At 41.2% G+C, this 27,420-nt stretch overlaps 1 protein-coding gene across 4 annotated transcripts in view; it reads left to right on the forward strand.

Annotated features, from left to right (window-relative positions):
- The window catches only part of fbxw7 (F-box and WD repeat domain containing 7), a 361,222-nt gene that overhangs the window by 108,211 nt on the left and 225,591 nt on the right, over window positions 1–27,420 (forward strand). The window contains exon 1 of one of the 4 annotated variants that reach the window (XM_080192782.1): window positions 783–822. The exons of the other annotated variants lie outside the window; for them this stretch is intronic. The gene's annotated coding sequence lies outside the window, so the exon portion shown is untranslated. Of the gene's footprint in view, window positions 1–782; window positions 823–27,420 lie in introns of those variants that run through there. 4 annotated transcript variants of the gene reach the window in all.

Consider the following 27,420-nt stretch of genomic DNA (forward strand, 5'->3'; position numbering starts at 1 on the left):
ATACAAGCTGTTTCAACACAGATTCTAAGGTGGAACCATATATCTTGTCTGGTTCTGGCTCTGATTGACAGTTGTTCAAAGGGTAATGTCAGGAAGAGGTGCTTTGGCTGGGGGAGGGGAGGGAGGTTAATATATTCAGTGTTTTCCTGTTGCTTCAAGGACTGCAGCAGCAATTCTCTTTAAGATATCGAGCTGACTCTGGGTAGGGGACAGAGGGGTGTGGCCTATTTCGATTGAATGTTGAGAATAGTAAGAGTCCAGTGACTGAGGGAAGTGGTTAGGTTAACTGTGCTGGAGGAGCAGACAGCTGGTGAGGAAGCTTTTGTTAAGGGCAGTGTTGATCATCGACAGTAGCTGGAAAGAGCACTCTTGACTTTCAAAGTCTTCAAATTAATTCTAGCAACAGATCTTCAGCTTTTGTTTCCTGATTGCAGTGTTGGAGAGAGCCAACACCACTTTGCCTCCCCCAGCTGTGATTAGCCAATCCATTTTTACTGACAGTTAAATTGACAATGAGATTACGGCTGCTACCTTTCCTGGAACTGTGGGGTTTTCTCTTTGTCAGCTATGATTTAAGCTGGAAAGCCGTGGAACGAGGCACTTGGCCATTTTATGCGCGTGGGATGAAACTGATGCTGATTTACTGAATATCTGGCCAGGGTTGCCTGCATGAGTAAGTCGATGTGTGGCTGTGGCTGCAGTATAATCTCTTCTCTAATGAAGAAGCTGGGGCGCTCAACCTGCTGTAAAGATCTTCTGTCTTGCAGCTTTACATCAGGACAACTGGAAAGACTTTCCAATGGATTGTCTACGCAACAAAAGGTAACTGCATGAAAGTTCATTAAATCTCCTCAGTGATTTCCAATATATTCAGTGTAGGATGAAATGAAACAAGTTTATTAAGGGATACATTCCAGTGCCCTCTGACCTTGCTTGTCGCTGTCCAGTATCATATTTGACCATGATTAGTCTATGAGCAATGGAAATATACTGAGTAATTGATTTTGTAATAGGATCAGGTGATTTATTGACCTTCCGCACGTATTCTTCCTGCTGGAATTATGCATCACCATATTGGATTCTGTGATTTGATATCACATTGTTATTGTTCAGAAATGTGATATGAGTTAAATTTCTGAAAGTTCAGATTTGTTTCATTTTGTGTAGCCTATAGTATTTTCTTATGTTAATATGTGTTTGAAATGAACTCAGCTGTCATGTTTGTTTTTTGAATGAACTGTGATTAAATTAACTTTCTCAATGTCTAACAGAGTATAAAAGTTGAGGTATTTTCAGCTGGAATGATAGTAAGGCTACCAATGATTGGTAGTATTACAGAGTAATCTTGACATCTTCCAGTGTCAACATGTGTAATTAAATTTGAAATCATAAGTAGCTCTTCTGCAAGCTTATCTTGCTGAAAAACATGGCTTTTAAACACACAAGTTTGTGAAATTGCAAAACTGACTCACTTAACTACCAGAAAGTTTTTCAGGTTGTCCATTTAAGTGCAGGTGAATTTGTAATGGTATGTTTAGTCTCAGTTGCTATCAACCAACCTCTCTGGCACTGAAAATTAACTTTTATATGTGTGACAGCCCAATCCTTCAGATTTTGATATTGGGGATGCTATAAAAAAAATTTTTGTAATTTTTCTATATATCTCAAAAGGAGGAAGGACATGGGAATTTGCTTTCTGTACAAGATTTAACGTCGCAACTATTCTAACTTAAATTATTTTTTAGTTTACACTTTGCAAGCCTGAGTAGGTATTTTTAAGTCTGATTCAGGGGATATGCTGTTGCTTGCCAACTCTGACAGACGCCTGCAAAAGTAGATCCCTTGCAAATGATATTGTGTTTAAATGGATCAAATTACCATAAAGTTTATTTATTAGTGCCACAAGTAGGCTTACATTAATACTGCAATGAAGTTACTGTGAAAATCATTAATCACCACATTCCGGCGCTGGTTTGGGTACACTGAGGGAGAATTTAACATGGCAAATGCACTTAACCAGCTTGTCTTTTAGACTATGGGAGGAAACCCACACAGACACAGGGAGAATGTGCAAACTTTGCACAGATAGCAACCCAAGCCAGGAATTGAACTTGGGTCCCTGGCACTGAGAGGTAGCAGGGCTAACCACTGGACCACTTCAAAAGCTTTGCTAAAACAGCTATAGGTCAGTGGAAAGTTGTAAGCATAATGAATGATGACTCCTGTTTATTTGCTGCTGATGACAAATCCTGGACCAATAGGTTGTTTTGTTGCACCAGACTGAGGAACTTCTTTTGCAAAATTATTTCCATCTATTGTATATGAACACAGAGGCATCAGATTTAACCTTGGTAGCAGCAACAATGGATATTGCTGAAATTTGGAATTAATTCACATTCTTTCACTTAATTTGTGTACATGTATGTATATTTAAAAATGGCTGTGGTTGTTGCATGTAGTGGATGTTATTGAAGTTTAAACCCAGCCATAGTTGCTACAAATAAAAACAACTTGTAAAACAGCATTAGCCCCTATGTAAAAACAATTATGACGAGTAACTGATTCTAACAAAGTTGTCATTGTCAAATAGGTATCTCTTGCATCTACAATTTTTTGTTAATTCCTTGGCAGAAGTTATAACTTCTGAGTTGAAGAGAAAAGGTACTAGTTGTGTATGCATAGCTGTCATTGTTGGGCCATTTCTCATCTGCATAGGAAGCTGAGGTGTCCTGTCAGCTGCACTATTGACTAAGTAACTATTTCTGAATGTAGCAGGAGCTATTTTCAGGGTGATTGGGGGTAGAGAGATTTGGATGTACAGTTTGTGTATTTTGTTATATTTCCCCACATCAGGTGTACCAAACACCATTGAAGTATATAGTTGCATTCACTCACCTGATGAAGGAACAGCGCTACAAAAACTTGATTCCAAATAAATCTGTTGGACTTTAACCTGGTGTTGTGAGACTTCTTACTATATAGTAGCAATTAAATTTACCTTTAAATTTACATTTCTCTGTGGGTCTCCTTCCAATTCTGCAGGTGGCAATATTTTGAAATTAAAGGTTGTAACTTGCTTCCCTCTGGGGGTGAAATGGGAAGGAATAATTCTGCCTCAGAATATTCCCCAACCCCTTAGCATGACTAAAGGGTCCAGAAACTTTTGCCTCAGTATAGGTGTGTCTTGAGCCTTTTCATTCGTAACATCAGTTGGGATGGTAACAAATGGACAGTTAGATTCCAGACCAGCTTGTCAAATCCTAACTTTATTTTTTGCGGATGAATGGATTCATAGGATTGCTCATGAACTTTTACAAAAGAATAAAATATATTTATTAAACAAAAAACTATAATTCACCACTCCATTACCTAGTTATTCCTTCAGATTTGTAAGGATAACACGAGTTGCAAAATATACCTTGCTGTCAGTAAGTACACTTTCCATGTAAACCAATAACTGAAATGTAGTCAGACACACGACGTGGTCTGAAACCAAGCGACAGGTACCACCCGATATAATTTCTTATCAAATGCCTCCCAGATGCTTGTGACATTGGGCTAGCAAGACTCACTGAAACTATGATTCCCATATAAGGGTTTCCAAACTGCACATTCAGAACACGTATGGAATCTTCCCTAACTAATGCTTTTTTTCAGATGCTTTCACGAAGGACCCCATCTCCAGGTTTTCAACCTCTTGTTTTGTTATTCCTCTGCCTTAGGTTGCCACTTGCATTCAAGCTTCCATGCAGGTACCCAGTCATGCTAACAGAACACTACTGCTTCACAGGCTGTATTAAGGTGTCACCAACCTTGGAATTACTTCAGATGCTTGGCTTTTCAGCTAATACCACTAGTTCTGCACTTTGCAGCTCTCTCTCTAACTGATATCACTCTCTTTAACCTCAGTGAACAGCATTTTAATTCGATTCAGCTTCCTTGTCCCTTTGACTGCAGTCTTCCTCTTTTCAACATTCCCCGATTTCTGATTGTTCTTTAGCTTCTGGAACTTGCTTTCTGCCCAATTCTCTCTTGTCCTGCCTATACCACCATTTTCTCCGTTACCTGATTCCAGCTGAATTCAAATGCTTCTATTTCAGTGTGGGCCTTTGGTCGTCAAGCATCAGCTTCATTTCTTTTACCCATGTAATTGTTTACAAATTGTAAAACCTCAGTTACAATGCATGTAAAGTTTTAAGTGAATCTAAAACCTCAAGTTGTGCAGACAGCTTTGTTTAACATGAAGCTAAAGTTTTAACCTTCAACACACAATTACAAAAACACTTAAGATTAAACACAAAACTTGTACCTTAGTTTTAATGCATGTAATACAAATATAAATTATTTAAACCATCTCGATTTCATAACACACTGAAATAGACCTGTCTACTAATAGCATTTTTTTGCTGGAAGACTATAGTATTGAGTTCCCCAACATCAACTAGGAATCAATTAAGTATATCTTCCAATGCCTTTGTGCGCTGTGGCTTAACTCTTACAGATTTCTTCTCATATCCGTCTTTTTTGAGATTTTGTTACTGTTGATGACAGCATTAAATAATGATCAGTCATACTTCATGATGCACAAAACCCATTTGATTTCTAGATTAAATTACACATTGCACAATTAATCTGTTACAAACTTGCAAAAACAGAAACATGATCACTCATGGGGTAGGCAAATCAAAAATGTCAACAGAGATGCTGTATTCTCTTTGGATCCAATTTTAGTGGCAGGCAAGCTGTGCTCCTGCTGCAGCAAAGTTGGATGATCTGGCATCCAGCCTAATCTCTGTTCACTGCAGCAAGTGAATAGATTCACTTGAGGTGTGCAGTGGGCTACTGGCATTGCCATTGAGGGAAGTTCAAGGCATTCTGTTGGGATGGGCTTCACTTAAACCAGGCTGGGAATGATGTCCTAGTCAATGGTTGAATAGGGCTTAAAACTAACACATTTATAGAAATATTGAAATACATGGATTCAGACCTGGAGGTAACTAGTTACACAGGTCTTTTGGGCTGAAACAGAAACCACACTAGCCAATGGCCTCACTTGCGCTCATTTACACATGCTCAATCCACTAAAGACATCAATATATACATCCTAATAGGAAGATGCTTACCATGACATGATAACAAAAGTAACTAAATGAACAGGATTAGAGTAAACAAGCAAGTAATCACAGAGGCCCAGTTCTTGTAACAAATGATTTTATGCTATAGAATCTATTTTGACAACATTATACACCTTTACATAAGAATTTAGCATACTTTCAATTCTTGTCTACGTTGGCCATTATAAACATAAGAGTAGCAGGAGTAGACCACACAGTCCGTTAACTCTGCTCTACCACTCAACATGATCATGGTTGATCTTTTATTTCAACTCCATTTTTTTGCCCACTCCCCATATTCTTTAATTCTGAGACCCCAAAAATATCACAGTCTCACCCTTAAATGTATTCAGCAATGGAGCATCCACATCCCTCTGGCATGGAGGGTTCCAAAGATTCAGAACATTTTGAGTAAAGAAATGTCTCTGTACTAAAAGATCAACCCCTTACCCTGAGACCGTGCCCTAGTGTTTTAGATTTCCCACCAATGGAAACAATCTTTCAGCATCCAGCCCAGCAAGCTCCTTCAGAATTTTGTAGGTTTCAATAAGTTTGGCACTTGTTTTTCTAAACTCCGGAGAATATTAGTCCAGTTTGCTCAATCTCTCATTATAGGATAACCCCCTCAAGCCAAGGATCAATTCAGTGAACCATTGTTGTACTGCCTCCAATGCAAGTATATCCTTCTTAAATGCAAAACCAAAAAGGCACACATTACTCTCACCAAAACTCTCCACAACTGTAGCAAGAATTATTTGTTCTTGTATTCCAATCCTGTTACAAAGGCCAACGTGCCATTTGCCTTCCTAATTGCTTGCTTCCTCTGCATGCCAGCTTTCTGTGTTCTTTGTACCAGCACACCCCAAGTATCTCTGAACATCAACATCATCTTTTAAAAAATATTCTGCTTTTTCTCTTAGTTTGGCGTCAGCATTAAACTATGATACATCACGAGACAGTGTGTAATGTTAGTCATTAATGTAGGTCATAAATAGCTGAAGCTCCTACAATGATCCTTACTCCATTATTTACTGCCTGCCAACTTAAAAAACCCATTAATGCCCAGTATTATCTATCCATTAACCAATCCTCTTTTCATGTCAATATATTATTCAAGTCCATGAGCCCTTATTTGGCCTACTAACCTTCTGTGCTGCATCTTTTCGGATGCCTTCTTGGAAATCCAGTTATACCACATCTACTGATTCTCCTTAATCTAACGTACTCATCAGATCCTCAAAAAAAATCCTAAATAAATTTGGTAAACAGGGCCTTTCTTTAATCAAACCACATTGTCTTGTCAAGTGCATTGTTAAGACTTCCTTAATAATAGATTCCACCATTTTCCCAACAACTAATGTTAGGCTTTTGTTCCTTCTTGAAAAGCAGTACAACGTTTGCTAACGTCCAGTCTGGTGGGATTGTTCCTGAATACAAGGAATTTTGGAAAATCATAGCTAGCACATCCATATCTCTGCAGCTATCTCTTTTAGAATACTAGTGTGTCGGCCATCAGGTCTCAGAAATTTATTGGATTTTAGTCCCTTAGGTTTCTTGAATTTACCTCTGTTGGTATTAATTTCATTCATTTCCTCATTGTTTTTAGCCCATGAAGGTAAACCAAAATTATTATTCCATGTCTGTACCAGGTTCTCATTCCCCATGATGATTTCCCTTGTCTGCTTCAAAGGGACCAATGTTTGCTTCAGCTACTCTCCCTTTTCACAGAATTGTAAAAGCTCAGTCTGTTTTTATATTTCTGGTTGGTTTACTCTTTCATTTTTTTCCCTCATCAACTTTTTGGTGGCCCTTTGCTGATCCAAAATACTCCCTATCCTCAAACATGCTACTGTTGGTTGCAGCCTTTCAAGTCTCTTTCTATAATCTAATACTATCATTTAGTTCCAGAATGAGCCACAGACAGGGATCTTTCTGGCTTTTTTTTATTCTACAATAGTATGATGACATGTATTTTTGTTGAACATTTTGAATTACATTTAAATATTTCCCACTGTTCATTTACTTCATCGAATCATAGAATCCTTACAGGACAAAAAAAAGTGCCATTCAGCCATCGAGCCTGGACAACAGTCCCACCCAGGCCCTGTTCCCATTACCCCTACTAATTTCCCTGATACTAAGGGTCAATTTACCATCAAACTAGCTCGCACATCTTTGGCTTGTGGGAGGAAGCTGGAGCACCCAGAGGAAACCCACACAGACACAGTGAGAAAACTCCATAAAGGTAGTTACCCAAGGTCGGAATTGAACTCGGGTCCCTGATGCTGTGATGCAGGAGTGCTCACCACTGTGCAACCCTTCTATACCTTGTAGTCTATTTACCTAACTAACTTTACCAGTTCTCCCCTCTTGCCCATATAATTGACTTTATGTTTAAAAAATGTATTTGTGATTGTATTATATCATTTTCAAATTTAACATGAAAGTGAATAGTACCCTGGTCATTATTTCCCAGTGGATCTTTACCAGTGAGATTACTAATTAACCCTGCTTTAGTCTAGTCGATTCCACTGCATGTTTTGCCAGGAAACAGTCACAAAAAATTCTACAAACCCACCTTCCAGAACATTCTAGCCAATTTGATCATCTCAGTCTATATAAGATTAAATCCCCACAATTATTGCATTTCCTTTGGCACAAACTCCAGTAAATTCTTTTTCAATCTCAGCCCAAATGGGAACTATAAACTACTCTCACCAGTGTTTTTCAAAGGCTAATGGTGGTGCACAGTCGTGTGCAATTCACCATAGAAACATAAGATAGGAGGAGGCCATTTGGCCCTTCAAGCCTGCTCCACCATTCATCATAATCATGGTTGATCATCCAACTCATCACACTAATCCTGCTTTCTCCTTATAACCTTTGATCCCATTCACCCCAACTGCTATATCTAGCTGTCCCTTAAATACATTCAATGTTTTAGCATCAACTACTTCCTGTGGTATTGAATTCCACAGGCTCACCACTCTTTGGGTTAAGAAATGTCTCTTCATCTCCGTCCTAAATGGTCTATCCCGAATCTTCAGATTGCGATCCCCTGGTTCTGGACTCGCCCATCATTGGGAACATCCTCCCTGCACCTACCCTATCTAGTCCTGTTAAAATTTTGTAAGTCTCTATGAGATCGCCTTCATTCATGTGAGCTCCTGAGAAAACAATCCTAACCTTGTCAATCTCTCCTCATATCTTAGTCCTGCCATCCCTGGAATCAGCCTGGTCGTGTAAAGAAAGGCTGCAAATAAAAAGCTAAAAACAGTGAAATGTCTCAGGTGTGGAGGGACACACTATGCAAATCATTGAAAATTTACGTTGTCACCATTGCAACAGAAGTGGTAATTAAACTAAGAAGTGCAGGGATGCTAAAACCAAATCAAAGATTGATCAGAGAAATTCAAATTTTAAAAAGTCTCAATCAGGCACATGTCCTGAAAAGCTCAGCAAGCAGAGGAGCACAAGGTGTTTAATGTGCATGAAGGTGCGTGGAGCCTATCTATATTCAGTGCAGGTTTATGGAAAAGCAATCAAAATGGAGGTGGGCATGGAGTTTTTGCATCTGTAATCAGTGAGGAGAGCTACAGGAAGATTTGGAGCTCAGTAGGCACTTGCCCTTAATCAGGCAGGGATCCAATTTTGGATCTACATCGTAGAAGAAGCTAGACCATTTCTTGGGATGTTAGAGGTGGACATTGCATACAACAGTCATAGTCATTGAGGTTTACAGCACGAAACAGGCTCTTCGGCTCAACTTGTCCATGCTGCCCAGTTTTTACCGTTTAAGATGGCCCATATTCCTCTCTACCAATCTTAGCCATGTAACTATCTAAACGCTTTTAAAAGACAAAATTGTACCCACTCTACTACTCATTTCAGACACGCTCAACAGTCTGTGTGTAAGAATTGCCCCTTTGGATCCTTTTATATCCCTCCCCTCTTGCCTTAAACTTATGCCCTGTAGTTTTAGACTCCGCTACCATTGGGAAAAGGTGTTGACTAATATCTACCTTATCTATGCCCCTCACTTCATAGACCTCTATAAGATCATCTCGAAGTCTCCTATGCTGCAACGAAAAAGGTCTCAGTCAAGAAGCAAAAGCATGGCTCCTGGTGGTAAAAGGGAAAGGGCCTGGTGTACTAGGGAATGACTGGCTCAGTAAAATTCTTTTGAACTGGAGTGAGATTATGAGGTGATTAAGAGTCATTCAGAAATATCCCAAGGTTTTCAAAAGAGGAACTGATTACATTGTGTGCCATTACAGTTAAGTTGTTTGAAGATCCTTGGGCTATTTACTCTTTCAAGCCCAGAATGTGCCCTATGCCATAAAAGGCAAAATGGAGGAGGAGTTGGAGCAGCTGCAGAGGCTTGGAATAAATGAGTTCATTCAATTCTCACAGTGGGCAGCTCCAGTTGTTCTTGTTCTTGAAAGTGATGGTACTGTGCGAATATGCGGGGATTACAAACTTGCTATTAATCAGGCCACCAAGCTGGATGCTTACCTGTTGCTGTGGTTGGAAGATCTGTTTTCAATCCGTGCTGGAGGCTAGATATTTCCAAAACTTGACATGAGTCACGCCTATCAGCAGTTTTTGTTAGAGGGTGACTCGAAACAATGTGTCGCAGTCAGCACTACAAGGGTTTGTTCAAATACAACAACCTAGTTTTTGGGGTATCTTCCAGTCAGCAATCTTTCATAGGGCAATGGACGATCTGTTGCAGGTGATTCCTCATATAGCAGTTTACTTGGATGACATTCTGATCACAGGGAAAACTGAGGAGGAGCACGTCCGCAACCTCGATCAAATGTTAGAGAGATTTTTAGAGGCAGAGCTATGCCTGATGTGTAGCCAATGCATCTTCCAGGTACAGAGTGTGGGATATTTGGGTCACAGAATCACAGTGCAGGGTCTATCCCCTGTGGAAAACACAAAATCAGAGCTATGAAGGAAGCTCCAAACGCCAGAAGTGTTTTTGAGCTTAGGTCATTTTTGGCTTGGCAAATTAATACAGGAAGTTTCTGCCAGTCCTTTCAACAGTGTTGGCGTCACTGTATCTCCTCTTCACAAGAAACAAAATGGAAATGGGGGCTCGTGCAAAAGAAAGCTTTCAAGGACATAAGTGCTGCTACAGTCAACTGTTAGAGCAATGTGCTGGCACAGTGGTTGGCACAGTGGTTAGCACTGCTGCCTCACAGCGCTAGGGATCCACATTTGACTCCTGGCTTGGGTCACTGTCTGTGGGAACTCTGCATGTTCTCCCCGTATCTGCGTGGGTTTTCTCTGGGTGCTCTGGCTTCCTCCCACAGTCCGAATGATGTGCTGGTTAGGTGCATTGGCCATGCTAAAATCCTGTCCCAGTGTACCCGAGCTGGCACCAGAGGGTGCCAACTAGGGAATTTGCACAGTGATTCAATTGCAGTGTTAATGTAAGCCTACTTGTGACAATAATAAACTTTAAAGTAAAAAAACTTTGATCTGCTGGTTTACTCTAATCAACACAGAACTCATTCTGTCATACAATGCCTCACCCTACATTGTTGGGGCAGAACACACACTTGATGGAGGATGGTTGAGAAAATTTATTAGTTTTGCATCACTTACACTGACACCAACTGAGAGGGGATATTCGCAGTTAAACAAGACAAGAAGTGTTTCGAAAGGCTAGTCATGGCATGAATCAATTCCAGCCTCCCAGACTACCTGGATCCACTACAGTTTGCTTATTGCCGCAACAGGCCCTCAGCAGACGCCATTTCTCTGGTCATGCACTCAACCCTGGGATACCTAGGTAACTAGAACACCAATGTTAGACTCCTATTTATTGACTATATCTCAGCTTTCGACACTATTATCCCCACGAAACTCATCTCCAAACTCCGTGGCCTGGACCGGCACCTCCCTCTGCGACTGGATCCTGAACTTCCTAACTCACAGACCACAATCAGTAAGGATGGGCAACAACACCTCCTCCATGATCACCCTCAACACCAGTGCCCCACAAGGCTGTGTTCTCAGTCCCCTATTATCTTCCTTATATACCTATTACTGTAAGGCCAAATTCCCCTCCAATTCGATTTTCAAGTTTGCTGACAATACAAAGAACAACACAGCACAGGAAACAGGCCCTTCGGCCCAACAAGCCCGCACCACCATTTTAAGATTGTGAGTGCCCTCTTCTACCTATGACCTTTGTCTACGCCTATTGGACTCCACAATAAAGGAATTATAACCAGATTGAGGGACACCTAATTTAGGGACAATTTGTTAACACCAATCAGCCTAAGAGCACGTTTTTGGGGTGTGGGAGGAAACCGGAGCGCCCAGAGAAAACCCATGCAAGCGCAGGGAGAATGTGCAAACTCCCACAGACACTGGCCCAAATCCATGGATCTGCACAGCACAGTGATAGTCACTGAGCTGTCATGTTGCCCGTCAGCTGGTCCAGTTTAAGCGTACACTAACAACGTGAAGCACTAGGCGACTCTCAAAGCAACATCCAAGAGCAGCCCTCGCATGACCCACCGTGTATATGCCCCTTGTTGGACAACAAGGCGGACCGAATCACCTGTGGATGTAGAAAAAAAAGACATCAATAAACATACACAACTTATACAGACATTCACGGAATCCCCAGAAGCTCAAACGTAAGACAGGTGAGCCATAAAATATGTTGGACGGTCCATAGCAATCTATTGATTCTCAGGAACGTCCTGAGGCCCTTGATCCTTATTTAGGACAATCTTTTGTATCCCTCCATCTCTAGTCTGTTCATATGCCTATCTAGGTAAGCCTTAAACAACTCTAGCGTGCCTGCCTCCACCACCCTACTTGGCAGTGCATTCCAGGCCCCCACAACCCTCTGGGTGAAAAACCTCCCTCTAACATTTGAATTATACCTTGCCCCTCCCACCCTAAGCCTGTGGCCCCTTGTAATTTTCGTATCCAACCTGGGAAAAAGCTTACCACTGTTCACTCTATCTATACCCTTCATAACCTTATACACCTCTATTAGATCTCCCCTCATTCTCCGTCTTTCCAGGGAGAACAGCCCCAATTTGCCCAATCTCTCCTCATAGCTAAGACCTTCCATACCAGGCAGCATCCTGGTAAACCTCCTCTGCACTCTCTCCAGGGTCACCACGTCCTACCCGTAGTACGGCGACCAGAACTGTACGCAGTACTCCACATGCGGTCTAACCAACGTTCTATACAACTACAACTGCAACATTAGACGCCAGCTTTTATACTCTATACCCCTTCCTATAAAGGCAAGCATACCATAAGCCTCCTTCGCCACTTTCTCCACCTGTACTGCCACCTTCAAGGACTTGTGTACTTGCACACCTAGGTCCCTCTGCGTTTCTGTACTCTTAATAGCCCTACCATTTATCGCACAACTCCCCCCTACATTATTTCTTCCAAAATGCATCACCTCACATTTATCTGGATTAAATTCCATCTGCCGTTTCTCTGCCCAATATACCAGCCTATCTATATCCTGCTGTATTGCCTGACACTGCTCATTACTATCAGCGTCCAGCCATCTTTGTGTCATCTGCAAACTTGCTGATCACACCAGTTACTCTCTCTTCCAAGTCATTTATGTATATTACAAATGGCAAAGGCCCCAGTACTGAGCCCTGCGGCACACCACCAGTCACAGACCTTCAGCTAGAAAAACACCCTTCCACTACTACCCTCTGTCTCCTGTTACCAAGCCAGTTCTCAATCCATCTAGCCACCTGTCCTTGTATCCCATGAGCCTTAACCTTTTCCACCAACCTACCATGAGGGTCGAATCTCAAACAATGACGAGACAGAGTAAGAAATGAGATGGAGAATCTGGTCAACAAAACGAAGGGGATTGTCATCTCCAGCCTCCCATCCATTGACTCTGTCTACACTTTCCACTGCCTCGGCAAAGCAGTCGGTATAATTAAGGACTCCATGCACCCTGGATGTTCTCTTCCACTTTCTTCCTTCGGAGAAAAAGGTACAAAAGGCTGAGGTCACGTACCAACCAACTCGAGAACAGCTTCTTCCCTCCTGCTGTCAGACTTTTGAAGAGACTTGCCTTGTATTAAGTTGATCTTTCTCTACATCCTAGCTATGATCGTAACACGACATTCTATACACTGTTGTTTCCTTCTCTATGAATGGTATGTTTTTGTCAGTATGGCACACAAGAAACAATACTTTTCACTATGTTAATACATGTGACAATAATAAACCAAGCCAAATCAAAAGGTCGAGCCATCATCTTTTCTGTGAAATGGTTTCATCAGTACCTTTATGGTTTTTCATTCATTATGTGTACCAATCACAAGGCATTGATGAGTCTATTTAGTGAATGCAAGGATATTTCTCCCATGGCCTCAGCACTGGGCTCTCATATTGTCAGCTTACAGGTATAACATTATGTATGGTGCAGTGAAGGGCAATGCAGATCTGCTGAGTCATCTTTCTTTATCAGACATGTGAACCAAGAATTTTTTTTGTCCAGAGACAGTTTTCTTGCTTGAGAGACTTCCACATTCTCCAGTGAAACCGTTTGAGCAGTTGATGGATGGGGATCTTGTCCAATTTTCTGGTGAAGCGATTTCTTATGCAGGAATGACCTGCTGTTACAGAGGATGATGTATTGAGATCATATGCATTGCGGGATGATGAGCTGAGTGTGTAGAATGGCTGTATCCTTTGGGGCCTAGAGTCATCCATCCCACCCCCTGCTCATTCAGAAATCTTGGATGATATTCAAAAAGCTCAGCTGGGTGCCTCCCAAATGAAAGGTTTAGCCAGGTTGTATGTTTTGCGGCCTAATTTCGTGGGTCATGTGTGTCTTGTCATCGTGGATGAGCATTCTGAGTGGTTAGAGGTACATATCATGAACAACTTTACAGCTCCCATTATGATAGAAGCTATGCCAAGATTTTGCAACTAGTTGGTTACTGGATTCTCTTGTTTCTGGTAAGGGTAGAATGTTTACAAGTGATTTGTTCCAAGAGTTCATGCAAGGCTATGAAATACAATCTGTGCTGCTCTTTTTCACCCATCTTCAAATGATTCAGCAGACCAAGCTGTTTAGACACTGACAAAAGGATTTGGGAGAACGGGAACCAAGCTCACATGGTCCTTGTTCCACTATTATATCACGCCACAAACAGGGCTAGCACCAATTTGATTACTGATGGATAGAAAGCCAAAATCTTAGCCGGATCTCCTACATCCAGATGTCAAAGCAAGAGTGAGACAGGAAAAGCAGTAGGAAAGACATGACTATCATGCTAAAGAGAAACATTTCAACCTGAATACCAGAACACTCCACATGGAGAGACAGTAACCAATGATAGCTGCTGGGAGTTATTCTTCACCAAAGTGGTCCAGTATCTATTAGTATTGAAACTGGCCAGTGAAAGAGTTGTTTGCAGACAGCCGGATCATTTTCATAGACCCCTTGGCTCTGAGACATCAAAATTACCAGATAATATGATAGAAGGAAATACTGTTGTTGACATTTGGCAGGAAGTGGTTGCCATTGTACAAGAACTTTCAGTGGACTCTACTGCGTAGGATGAGGGACATGTATGCACAAATACCTAACCTACTCTTGTACCCACAAGTCCAGCTCCACTGAAACAAACCTTGCCAGTGTCTACTGAGTCACCAAGGGTACTGCGCAGGTCACAGCGTAGTTGTGAAGTTCCTGAAAGACTGGCATGTTGTTGAGATGAGTTTTATCCTTACGGAGGATTGAAATTAAGTGGAAGAGAAGTGTTATAGTAAGCGTCTTACTAATTGTATGTATGTACTGATGTTTTTAGCGAGTATGAGCATGTGCAAGTGATGTCATTAGTAGTGTGGGCGTTCGCATGTTTAGTCATACCATGAAGCACTTAAGTAACTAGCCACCTCCAGATTTGAGTTCATGCTGTATTGTTCTTCAATATTTTTAGAAGATGATTGCATATCCCAAAGTATTTGGCTACCTTCTTGTGGACAAGTTACCACATTTTTATCCTTTAAATTTTGTTTGTAGAAATGTATATGCTTTGTTGTGCAGGTCTTGAAGTGTTCTATGCTTTAAAACTCACCTTTTCCAAATAATTAATATGCTCTCTGACAGCTTCTATTAATGGAGGGATAAGATACAACAGTGGCAAGTGAGGGAGTTTGGACTCTTTCTACAGACTTGAACCCAGTGGGCCAACAAAACAAATGGAATTGACTGAAAATAAGTTAAGAATATGTGTTGGAATATGCACTGCAATATACATATAATCACTTGCATACCTCCACTTTTACCATACAGTTACTGTGGTTGTTGTTTTTAGAACAGTTGTTTTTTTTTTCCTTTGCATTCTTGACCCTGAAGAGAAGTGATTCACCAATTTTCTCCTGAGGTGCCAATGGCTTGCTGAAATTTCAGTTTTTGGTTCCTCACTCGAATTGGCACTTGGTCTGTTAAATTTCTCATCCTTGCTTTTCAGATCTGTCCATGGACTCGGCTCTCCTTCCTGCAGCTTTACATCCTCTGGAATCTTTGCACTCCTCCGATCACTGATTTTCTTTGCTTCACTATCGATAGCCATGCCATCTGTTACCTGAGCTCTAAGCTCTGGAATTTGCTTCCTAAGCTTCTCCACCTCTGTCTTTTGCTCCCTTCCTCTTAAGGTGCTCTTTAAAACTTCCTCTTTGACCAAGTTTTTGTTCACTTGATGTGGTGTCTCATAATGTGGCTCATTGTCAACATTTACTTGATATTTTGGCAAAGGGCTTTGGGACATTTTTACTACATTACATAGAACATAGAACACTACAGCACAAACAGGCCCTTCGGCCCACGAGTTGCGCCGATCACATCAACACCTATCTATAACCCCCAATCCCATAAAACCCCATATACTCATCCAGAAGTCTTTTAAAAGACCCCAGCGAGTTCGCCTCCACCACCACTGACGGCAGCCGATTCCATTCACTCACCACCCTCTGAGTGAAAAACTTACCCCTAACATCACTTCTGTACTTTCCTCCCCGCACCTTAAACCTGTGTCCTCGCGTAGCGACCATTTCAACCCGGGGAAATAGCCTCTGAGAATCCACCCTATCTATTCCTCTCAACATTTTATAAACCTCTATCAGGTCGCCTCTCAACCTACGTCTCTCCAGGGAAAAGAGACCCAGTTCCCTCAACCTAACTTCATAAGGCATGCCTCCCAGTCCAGGCAACATCCTTGTAAATCTCCTCTGTACCCTTTCAATAGCTTCTACGTCTTTCCTATAGTGAGGCGACCAGAACTGCGCACAGTACTCCAAATGAGGCCTGACAAGGGTCTTATAAAGTTGCAGCATTACCTCCCGACTCCTAAACTCAATCCCTCAATTTATGAAGGCCAGTACACCATACGCCTTCTTGACCACCTCTTCCACCTGCGAGGCCAATTTAAGAGTCCTGTGGACCCGGACCCCAAGATCCTTCTGCTCCTCAACACTACCAAGACTCCTGCCCTTGATAGTGTACTCATTCATCCCGTTGGTTCTGCCAAAATGGACAACTACGCATTTATCCGCATTGAAGTCCATCTGCCACTTCTCCGCCCAGTCCTGCATCCTATTTATGTCCTGCTGCAACTTTTGCCATCCTTCCAGACCATCCACAACACCACCGACCTTCGTGTCATCAGCGAACTTACTTACCCATCCTTCCACTTCCTCATCCAGGTCATTTATGAAAATGACAAACAGCAAGGGCCCTAGAACAGATCCCTGGGGCACTCCACTGGTGACTGACCTCCATTCAGAAAAAGACCCATCCACAACCACTCTCTGCCTTCTGCAGGCAAGCCAGTTCTTGATCCACAAGGCCAAAGGCCCTCGGATCCCATGCCCTCTCACCTTACTAGGCACTATATAAATACAAGTTGTTGTATTGTATTCATGTATAACTCTCATTGGGGAGGATAATCATGAACGAATCACAGCTTAGTCCAAACCTGTTGTCACCTGATACCTGCAAATGTGTGCATCTCTAGACAGTACCTCGAGTGAGATATTTTTACCCCCTTTGCTTAAAACGATTACTGCCAGAGATGATCTGTGTTTTACTTAAGACATGACTTCTCTGTTGTGTCTCGTGTCAATTTATTGTCTAATTGGTATTTTCCAGGGTGCAATCCATGGATCAGATGTGTCATATGCATTTCTTTAATCCAGTCCACAACACCATGGCTAGTTCCCTCTTTGTACTATTGTCAAAGCCAACTAAAACCATCAAGTCATTTAAAATGAATGGGAGTAGGAAACAGGAAAATAATTTAAAAGGAGTGTCCCCAGCGACACATCCACAAAGGTGGTTTCATTCGAAATGCATCCTATGTCATTTTAAACCATATATGTATGCTTCCTGCAAGAGCATTATAATGATGCACACTACAGATATTGTCAGGAACACAAATGGTATTTATTAACCATTTGACACTGCTGCTTCACTAGCATCAGGTTCAATTCCAGCCTCTGGTCACTGTCTGTGTGGAGTCTGCAAGTTCTCCCTGTGTGCGTGGGTTTCCTCTGGGTGCTGCAGTTTGCTCCCACACTCTAAAGATGTGCAGGTTAGGTGGATTGGTCGTGCTAAATTGTTCCTTAGTGTCGGGGGATTAGCAGGGTAAATGGGCCTGGATGGGATTATGATCGATGCAGACTTAATGGACCGTAGGGATTTTATAAACAAAGGAAAAATTGTACGGAAGTCAGCACCCACTCTCTGCCCTGGAGCTGCCCGCTGGATGCTTCAGTCCCGACATGCCCTCTGTGTGTCTTCTAGATATCCTCTGCCTCAGAGGACTCCACCCGCTGTGTGATTACCCAGTCTGTCCCAATTGGTGTCTCAAGCCATGTGACCCTCTTCTGCTGTGCTTTCCTTAAAGGGACAATCACCACAAGCACACAACAATGAAGAACATTAAAGTAGTACAAAGTGAGCACTACTGGAGGTAATGATGTCAAACTGCCAAAACTTTTACTCCATGTGCACTGTAAGTTTAATGCTTAATAGGACTGTAAAATAGCACTCCATTTTTATAGATGCTAACTTGTGCAACTGAAAATGAAGTGCTTCTCTTGGATTGTATAGGTGATAGCCTGGGATTGCTCAGACCTCCTTCGATCTTTTGTTAGACAAGAACTATTTTTATGTCTTGAACACTGTTGCAGCTATATTTTGTTGTTCTTTAAAACACCATTTACTTTCCTATTGTAAACCAGCCATAGCTTGAAAGTAGTCCACTCCAAACATTTGAGATCTAATCTCTTGGGTAAATGTTTTTAAAGAACAACAGGGGAGTTCTAGTTTGCTGGCTACTATTTATCCCTCAACCAACAACATAGAGACAGTGGGTGACAGAAGTGACAAATCACAAGCAGCTGTTAGGAGAAAAATAATCGGTAATTAATACTAAAGAAACCCACAGAGTTATTGGCTGTGCTGAGAAATTGCCCCTTAGTGTCCAGGGATGTGTAGGTTAGAGGGACTAGTAGGTGGGATATGGGGGTAGGGCCTGGGTGGGATTGTGTTCGGTGCAGACTTGATGGGCCGAATGGCCTCTTTCTGCACTGTAGGCTTCTATGATCAAATATTGAATTTGTTTGGTTGATTCTTTAAAAAGTTTTGCTTTGTTGGGGGAGATTATGGGAGGCAAAAGAATCAGAGTTTATCAAGGATAGATGAGGAATGTGGAACTCAACACATGATGTGGATGTGCCGGCGTTGGACTGGGTAAACACAGTAAAACGTCTGACAACACCAGGTTTTAGTCCAACCGATTGGACTAAAACCTGGTGTTGCCAGACTTTTTACTGAACTCAACACAAACAGACCAATCATAATCTTATTGAATAGTGGAGCAGGCTCGACAAGTCAGATATCCAATTTTACTCCTATTTTGTATGGTTGTATGTAACACTTTTTTAAAAAATATCTGGTTGTTGCTGTTTGTGGTTCCTTGATGTGTGTACACATCAAGGCACCACATCATACCCTCAATGCCTATACCTCAGAAGTATTTCATTGGTTGTAAGTACTTGGGGGCCTCCTGAGATAATGGAAGGTCTTTCTTAAAAGGGATTAATTACATGTGCATGAGAAGATTAACTACCAACAGTAAAGGATACCCAAAAATCTTGCATAAAAGTATAAACTGGTGGAAAAATAGTCTAAAGGAAGTGTACAGCTGATTAAGAACCAATAAATAAATGATCTTGGAAATAGTGGGCATGCCTGTGTATTAAATGAGTACTTTGCAACGCTCTGCATAAAACAAGAGGGTGCTGCCAATATCAAAATAAAGGAGGAGATTGAGAAACATAACAGCTTAAAAATAAGACAGGCTTAAAATTTAGGCGAAACTCAAAAGTAGAAAACTCACCTGGACCAGATGGGACGTGTCCAGGGCTGCTCAGGAAAGTAAGGATGAAAATATAGAGGCTTAGGCTGCAGTTTTCCAGTACTCCTTGGATATAGGAGTGGTACCAGAAGACTGGAAGATTGAAAATATTATATTACTACTGAAATAATGGAGAGAGATAAACATAGCAATTTTAGGCCAGTCAGCCTAATGTCAGTGGTGGGGTAAGTTTGAGACAACAATCCCAAATGAAATATGGATGAATAAATGAAAGCCAGAATGGATTTGTTAAAGGCAATATTAATGTTTGATTACCTTGATCGTGTTCTTTGAAATAACAGAGGACCAGTGAAGGTAACATGGTTATTGTAGTTTTTGTGGATTTTCAAAAGGTATTTGATAAAGTATCACAATATGCTGGTCAGCAGAATTGGAGTCTAATGGGAAATATAATTGATTAAGGAGTAGAAAGCAAAGATTAGTGGTAAATGGTGGTTCTTCAGGCTGGAGGAAGAGAAATATATGGTTGTATTATCCATGGGTCAAAATTAGGTTTACATCTTTTTGGATATGTATTTGATTATCTAGGCTTGGACTTACTAGGCATGATTTTCAAGCGAGACAAAACTTGAATGGAGTGAACAGGGAAGAGAGTAGTGACAGATTTCAATAGGATGTAGAGTGAAATGAGATGACACATTTTTAAAGTTTTTGGTGCAGAGAAATGTGAAGCATTGATTTTGGTAGGAAGGGTAAGGCGAGGTTAGAATAAACAAAATGGCACAGTTTTAAAGATAGTGTAGGAACAGAAAGTTCCTCAAGATTATGTACACAAATCTTTGAAGCTGAGATGAAAGTCTGAAGAACTTTTCAAAAGTATATGGGATCCTTGGTTTTATAAATAACAAGCATAGAGTACAAAAGCAAGAAAGTATGTTAAACTTTTTAAAACACTGGTTTGGCCTTAACTGGAATATTGTATTCTGTTCTGGGCACCAAGATTTAGGAAGGATGTGAAAGTTTTGGCTTAGAAAAGGTTCACAAGTTGGTTCCATAAGAGTATGATGGAGGCAGATTCAGTCGACACATTCAAAATTGAATTGGATCATGATTTGAAAATGAAGAATGTACAGGGCTACAGGGAAAAGGCAGGCAGTGGCAGCAAAAGTGAACTTCTCCTGCAGAGGCCAGCACAAACATGACAGGCTCAGTGGCTGCCTTTTGTGTGATAATCATTCTATGATCCTTTTTGGGCACACTTTAGGAAAGATGTCAGCCACATAAGTGCTGTGGCTACAAGAGCAGGGCAGAGGCTAGAAATTCTGCGGCAACTAATTCACCACCTGACTCCTCAAAACCTATATACCTTTTACATGGCACAAGTCAGGAGTGTAGTGGAATACTCTGCACTTGCCTGAATGAGTGCAGCTCCAACAGTCAAGACATTTGAAATCAATTGCGATAAAGCAGCCCACTTGATTGGCACTCCATCCACCACCTTAAACAATTTACTCCACCAGGGGCGCAGAGTGTGCTAGCTACAAGGTACACGGCAGCAATTCACCAAGGCTCCTTCAACAGCACCTTCCAATCCCATGACCTCTACCACCTTGAAGGACTAACTGCACGTTCTGTCCCAAACCACATCGCATCCTGATTTGGAAATGTTCCAAAATCTTTGAACTCTCCCTTGTAGCACTGGCACTACAGCTGTTCAAGAAGGTCGCTCACTACTACATTCATTAGGGCAATTAGGAATGTGGTGCTCATATCTGGTGAAAGAATAAATCATGTTACGGGGCAGAGAGAGTGTAGTGTACTAGAATGGTAATGTGGATTCAGGGCTTTAATTAAGTTGGGTGGAAAAAAGGCTTGCATTTATATCGTCCCTCTCATGATGCCTGATATCCCAAAGAACTTCAGAACTAAGCATAATCTCAGTTGTAGTGTTGGAAACAAGGTAGCCAATTCACACATGGAGCGTTTCCATAAATAGCAATGTGTCTATGGTGTAGATGAAATGATGAATATTGGCTAGGACACCAGAGAGAACTTTGGATATAGTGTCATTAAGGCCTTTAATTCCCGCTTGAGAGGTCAAACAGGGTTAACACCTCATCTGACATCCCTGTCAATTAAGCACTCCCTCAGTTCTGCACTAGTGGCTGGCTTTTGTGCTTATGTCTGCACAGTGAGTCCCATACTCCTCTGACCCACAGTCAGTGATGTTACCCATTGAACCGCACATTTAAGGACTAGAGAGGCTGGGATTATTCTCGTTGGAAAAGGTTAAAAGGAAATTTTACCCATGTGTTCAAATTTGTGAACAGCTTTGATGGAGTAAGGAGAAACTGCTTTCAGCAGAAGGAAGGTTGGAGCTAGATAACACTGATTTTAAATTGATTGTCAAGAGCACCAGAAGTGACATGATATTATACAGGAAATTATTCTGCTCTGCCTGTAAGGATAGTGTGAGCAGATTCAGTGGTAATTTTCAAAAAGGAGCTAAATACTTGAAGGGGAAAAAATTGGGCTACAGGGAAGGACCACGGGAATGGGATCAATTGGATAACTCTTTGAAGTACAGGTCATTTGGCAGCCTCCTGTGTGGTATGACTGTCAACGTCACTTGCAGAGGATGAAATGTTTGGCTGTTTGCAACTATGTAATTAAGGATGGTTCAAGAACAATTATTTAAGAAAAGGTTTCATTTGGTCCAATAGAAATATGTCTAAAATCATTAATAGTTTTGAAGAAAATATAATGATTTTAGTGTGATAAGATTTATTTGAATCAGTATTATCTTAATCAGTAAACTAAAACTTGGGAAAGGTAATGATAAATGCATTATATTTGTGCTGGATTCCAGTTCTAACTGCTAATGTGTTAGGGTAACTCTAGGAGTTATATGCAGCCAGAAAATAGGCTTGTTCTGTTTTTGAGTGGAACTGCTATTGATAAATGCTAGAGAAATCAGTCATTCGAAAACAAGCCTATGCAAACCTGAACAATTCAGTCTGAAATGTGCCAGCAATGAAGTTCAGCATTCATTTAAGAAAATGTTGTTTGTATTTGGTATTGTATCTTTTTTGTGTTGGTAGATTGTGGTTATGTAGTCTGCTGAATAAATTTTTTACATTGTAAACTGGCATTAATGTAAAAACCAGATCATGTACAAATGTTAAATCAGATCTACCTGTGTAATTTAAACGTTGCTCAACTGAAAGACATAACACCAAGTTGGACAAGCAAAGACAACTTTGAAAGAAGCTTCAATTAAGTTGAAAAGCAGGATTAGAAAATGTTTTCCCTGGGCCAGGATTTGCACCCTAATGTTTCCAAAGTAAAAATGATCTGTCTAACTGTTCTTCTTAGAATCATAGAAACCCTACAGTGCAGAAAGAGGCCATTCCGTCCATTGAGTCTGCACGAAGGTGCAATTTAGCACGGCCAATGCACCGAACCCCCACACCTTCGGACTGTGGAATGAAACCAGAGGAAACCCATGCAGACGTGGAGAACATGCAAACTCCACACAGGCAGTGACCCAAGCCAGGAATCAAAATCAGGTCCCTGGAGTTGTGAGGCAGCAGTGATAGCCACTGTGCCACCATGCCTTCCAAGATGAAGTTCTTACAACTTCTTCCCATCTTGCTCCAATTGTCTTGCAGTTTTCTACCCACTTCAGTCTACATCCCATCTTTTTCCAATTCCTCACCTATTTCTTCTACCTTGTCTGAAACTCATCTCCTCCATAAGATCCGTACTTTACTCCCTTGGCCTCCTTTTGAATCAAGGCATTGCCATGCAATTCTTCTTCATGGGCTCAGACCAATTCACATCCAAGTGGTTTCCACCCCAATGTTTCTCTTCTCCCCACCTACTCTCCACCCTCAATCCTTATGAAAATCATTGCCATTGCGGCTTCCTTGACGCACATCGAGAATTATGTTTTCTATAAGGACTCATTCGTGTCTAATTTTCCATCAGCCACCCACTCCAACCTCACCAACCCAAAATGTAATGTCTACCTTCTCCATCTCTTCTGCAACTACTTATTTGAAATTCTGCAGTCTAACCTTTCCCCATAAAAGCAAACTGAAGTTACAAACTTTGTTCTTGGTGACTACGGTACACTGTCCTTATTTGACTCTTCTGCATTATTCAGTAGTTGTCCCTGCCTTTGTTGTCTTGCTGCGTGGAGTGATCTTGTAAAGTTCTATTTATGGCTATCTGAATGCGATGGCACGTCTTTGGCAACTGCTTCAGTTTTTTCCCTTGCATTATCACTTACAGGACTTTGGTCCACTATTTTACCTTTGCAAAGGTGTTGAGCATTGACATCTGCAACCACAATGTCAGTTTTCACCTATTCATTGCTCATTTCTACTTCCATCGCCTTGTTCAATCTTTAATTGCTTATGTTTTTTTTAAGTCAAGTTGAGTTTTCAATTTCTCCACCTTGACATCTGGAACATATTATCCCTGATCCTCAAGATAAACCCTGCTCCTTTGTCACTGACTCCACCCACTTCCTGGACATGCACTCAAGTTGAAGCAGATAAACCAGCTTGTTCAAAGCTCTGAACATATCCTGTCCTGCACTATGTGTACTCCCATATTCCTTTGAACTCCCTTTGATCCACAGTTGTTTGCAAAGCCATCAACTGTTTGAAACTTACATTCAAATAGTTTGTTCACGTTTCATAAGCCTGTTCCTTCAAAGACTTTTCATCCCCACCCCAATCTCCCCTCTTTTGGCTTGGCATTCTTTTTCATTGTCTTATTTGTGAAGGATCATCGGGTGTTTGTTTTGTTAAAGTTGCTATATAGAAAGCATCGTACAGACCTTTGAATATGTAATTTTCCCTTGCACCACTAATCAACAATTTACATCGTAAGACCTTGCATTTAATCTTTCCCCATTTGAATTCCTGAATTTAGTTGGGTTGGTGTGAGGGGGGGGTGTGTAGTGTATTTCTAGAGAAAGGAATGAGGGGAGGGAATATTGGCAGTTAGGTAACGCATGCAATTGTACACTTTCTGACAGGTGACAGAGCTGCGGTGGCCGAAAAATTGAGTGTTGGTGACTCTTGTGAACAGATATGCTGACCTGTACAATTTAAATGATCTCAGGTGAGGAGACTGCAGAAGTTTTGTAGGTTTGTGCTAGTCTGCAAGAAAAAACACACTATTTTTGTCTCTTGACACTTTTCTTATTGGCCGATGGGTTGTTTTGGAGGCAAAGTGGGTGCAAGGAATAGAAAGCACTTGTGGCTGCCAATGCTTGGTGGAGGAAAAGGAACAAATGAAGGTAAGGATAGATGAAAGAGAAAACAACCATAGCTGGAGGGGTGGGGGTGGTGTGGAGTTGACATGGGAGGAAGAGTTGATGGTGGGAGCAGCAGCATGTTCCAGGAAAGGAGTTCATTCGCATCATGGCAGCTGATGGAATTTAAAGTTAATTAATTTAATCTGGAATAAAATGCTCATCTCAATAATCATGAAACTATTAAATTGTTACTAACTTCCTCTAGGGGATGAAATCTGGCATCCTTGCCTGCTCTGAAGTGTGCATGACTCCAAATTCATTTGGTTGATTTTTAAGTGCCCTCTGAAATGGCATAGCAAACCACTCCACTTTTTTAAATTGCTTCAGAAAAGGGCATCGTCAGTGTACCTATGCCATATAGATTGCAGTGGCTCACTACCACATTGTCAAGGTCAATTCAGATGGACAATAAATGACTGCAGCTCTCACATCCCTGGAAACCTGAATTTCTAGTAATACTTAATTTCATAACATCTCTTGCCTTGTACCTGTCAGTCTCATTCTTAAAGTACATGTTTATATCATCAGAATATCTAAAGATTCCCATTTTGGGAATATTATGTAACATCCACCAAATTCCCTTTAGGTAATTACTGGGAATTCCTCAAAAAAAATCAATCAAACTAACTAATGAGCATAAAATCATGTAGTTCATACTCTTTCTACTCCCACCTTCCTGCACCTGGACCATAGCCCTCTAACCTACAGCTCTTTTGAATCCATGTTCCCTTCCCTGTCAAGGGAAACAATTTTATTCTATGCACTCTCCTTACTTCATAATTTTGTACAACTCAATCAAGTCAGCCTTCTTTGTTCCAAGGAAAATAACCCCAACCTATCCAATCCTTTCTCATAGCTACGCTTTTCTAGTCCAGGCAACATTCTTGTAAACCTCCTCTGCACTCTTTCCACAGCAATTACGTCCTTCCTATAATGTGATGACCAGAACTGCTCACCAGTGTTCTATACAATTCCAACGTTATATCCTTTCATATTTTATCCTCTGTCAATGAAGGAGAGCATTCCAGATACCTTCTTTATAACCTTGTCTACTTGAATTGCTGCCTTTAGGGACATGTGCACTTGTACACCAAGATCTCTCACTTCATCTACCCCTCTTAATATATTCCTATTTATTCTGTATTCCCTATAACTGACCATCCCTAACTGCACGACCTCACGCTTCTGTCACTTTACCGTCACTCCACCAAACCGTCTATATCGTTCTGGAGATTATAGCTATCCCTTCATATCCACTACTCGGTGAATCTTTGTCATTTGCAAATTTTCCAATCCTGCCTCCACACCCTTCACATTCATGTCCAAAATCATGAATTTTTTAAATTAACTTGTGGGAATTGCTGGCTGGTTGGCCAGCATTTATTGCCCATCCGTAGTTGCCCTTGAGAAGGTGGTGGTAAAGCAGCTCACCACTGCCTTCTTGAATCACTGCAGTCCACTTTTATATAGTTTGTATATAATACAAACACTAAGGATCCCAATATCAAGCCCAATGGGACATCGCTTGAAACAACTTTCCATTTGTAAGGGCATCCATTGACCATTACCCATTGTTTCCTGTTACTAATTCAAATTTTTATCCAGTTTGTCACATTACCATGTATACCCTGGGCTTTCATTTTTTTTTACCAATCTGCTATGTGGAATCTTGTCAAGTGCTTTGCTAAAATCCATGTACACAACATCCACAGCATTACCTTCATCAACCCTCCTTGTCACATCTTCAAAGGATTCAATCAAATTTCAGAGACAAGATCTTCCTTCAACAAATCCATGCCATCCCTGACAAGCCCATGCCTTTCGACATGACAGTTAAGATTGATTCTACTAATTTGCCCGTCACCGATGTAAGACCAACTCACCGATAATTGTTTGGCATTTTCTTCAACCCCTTTTTAACAATGGAACCATATTTGCATTTCTCCAATGTTGGTTTGATTTGGTTTCCTTTGATTTATTATTGTCACATGTATTAACATACAGTGAAAAGTATAGTTTCTTTCACACAATACAGATAAAAACATGCCATTTATAGAGAAGGAAATGAGAGAGTGCACAATGTACTGTTACAGTCATATCTAAGGTGCAGAGAAAGATCAACTTAATGGAAGGTAGGTCCATTCAAAAGTCTGACAGCAGCAGGGAAGAAGCTGTTCTTGAGTCGGTTGGTACATGACCACAGACTTGTGTATCTTTTTCCTGAAGGAAGAAGGTGGAAGAAAGAATGCCCAGGGTGCCCTTAATTATGTTTTGCCAAGGCAGCAGGAAATGTAGACAGAGTTAGTGGATGGGAAGCTGGTTTGCGTGATGGATTGGGCTACATTCACTGTCTTTTGTAGCTCTTTGCAGTCTTGGGCAGAGCAGAAGCCGTACTAAGCTGTGGTACAACCAGAAAGAATGCTTTCTATGGTGCATCTGTAGAAGTTGGTGAGAGTCATAGCTGACATGCCAAATTTTGTTAGTCTTCAGAGAAAGTAGAGGCACTTGTGGGCTTTCTTAACTATAGTGTTGGCATGAGGGGACCAGGATAGGCTGTTGGTGA

This window comes from Carcharhinus amblyrhynchos, chromosome 1, assembly GCF_965287045.1.
Source record: "Carcharhinus amblyrhynchos chromosome 1, sCarAmb.v2.hapA, whole genome shotgun sequence".
Taxonomy (NCBI): Eukaryota; Metazoa; Chordata; class Chondrichthyes; order Carcharhiniformes; family Carcharhinidae; genus Carcharhinus; species Carcharhinus amblyrhynchos.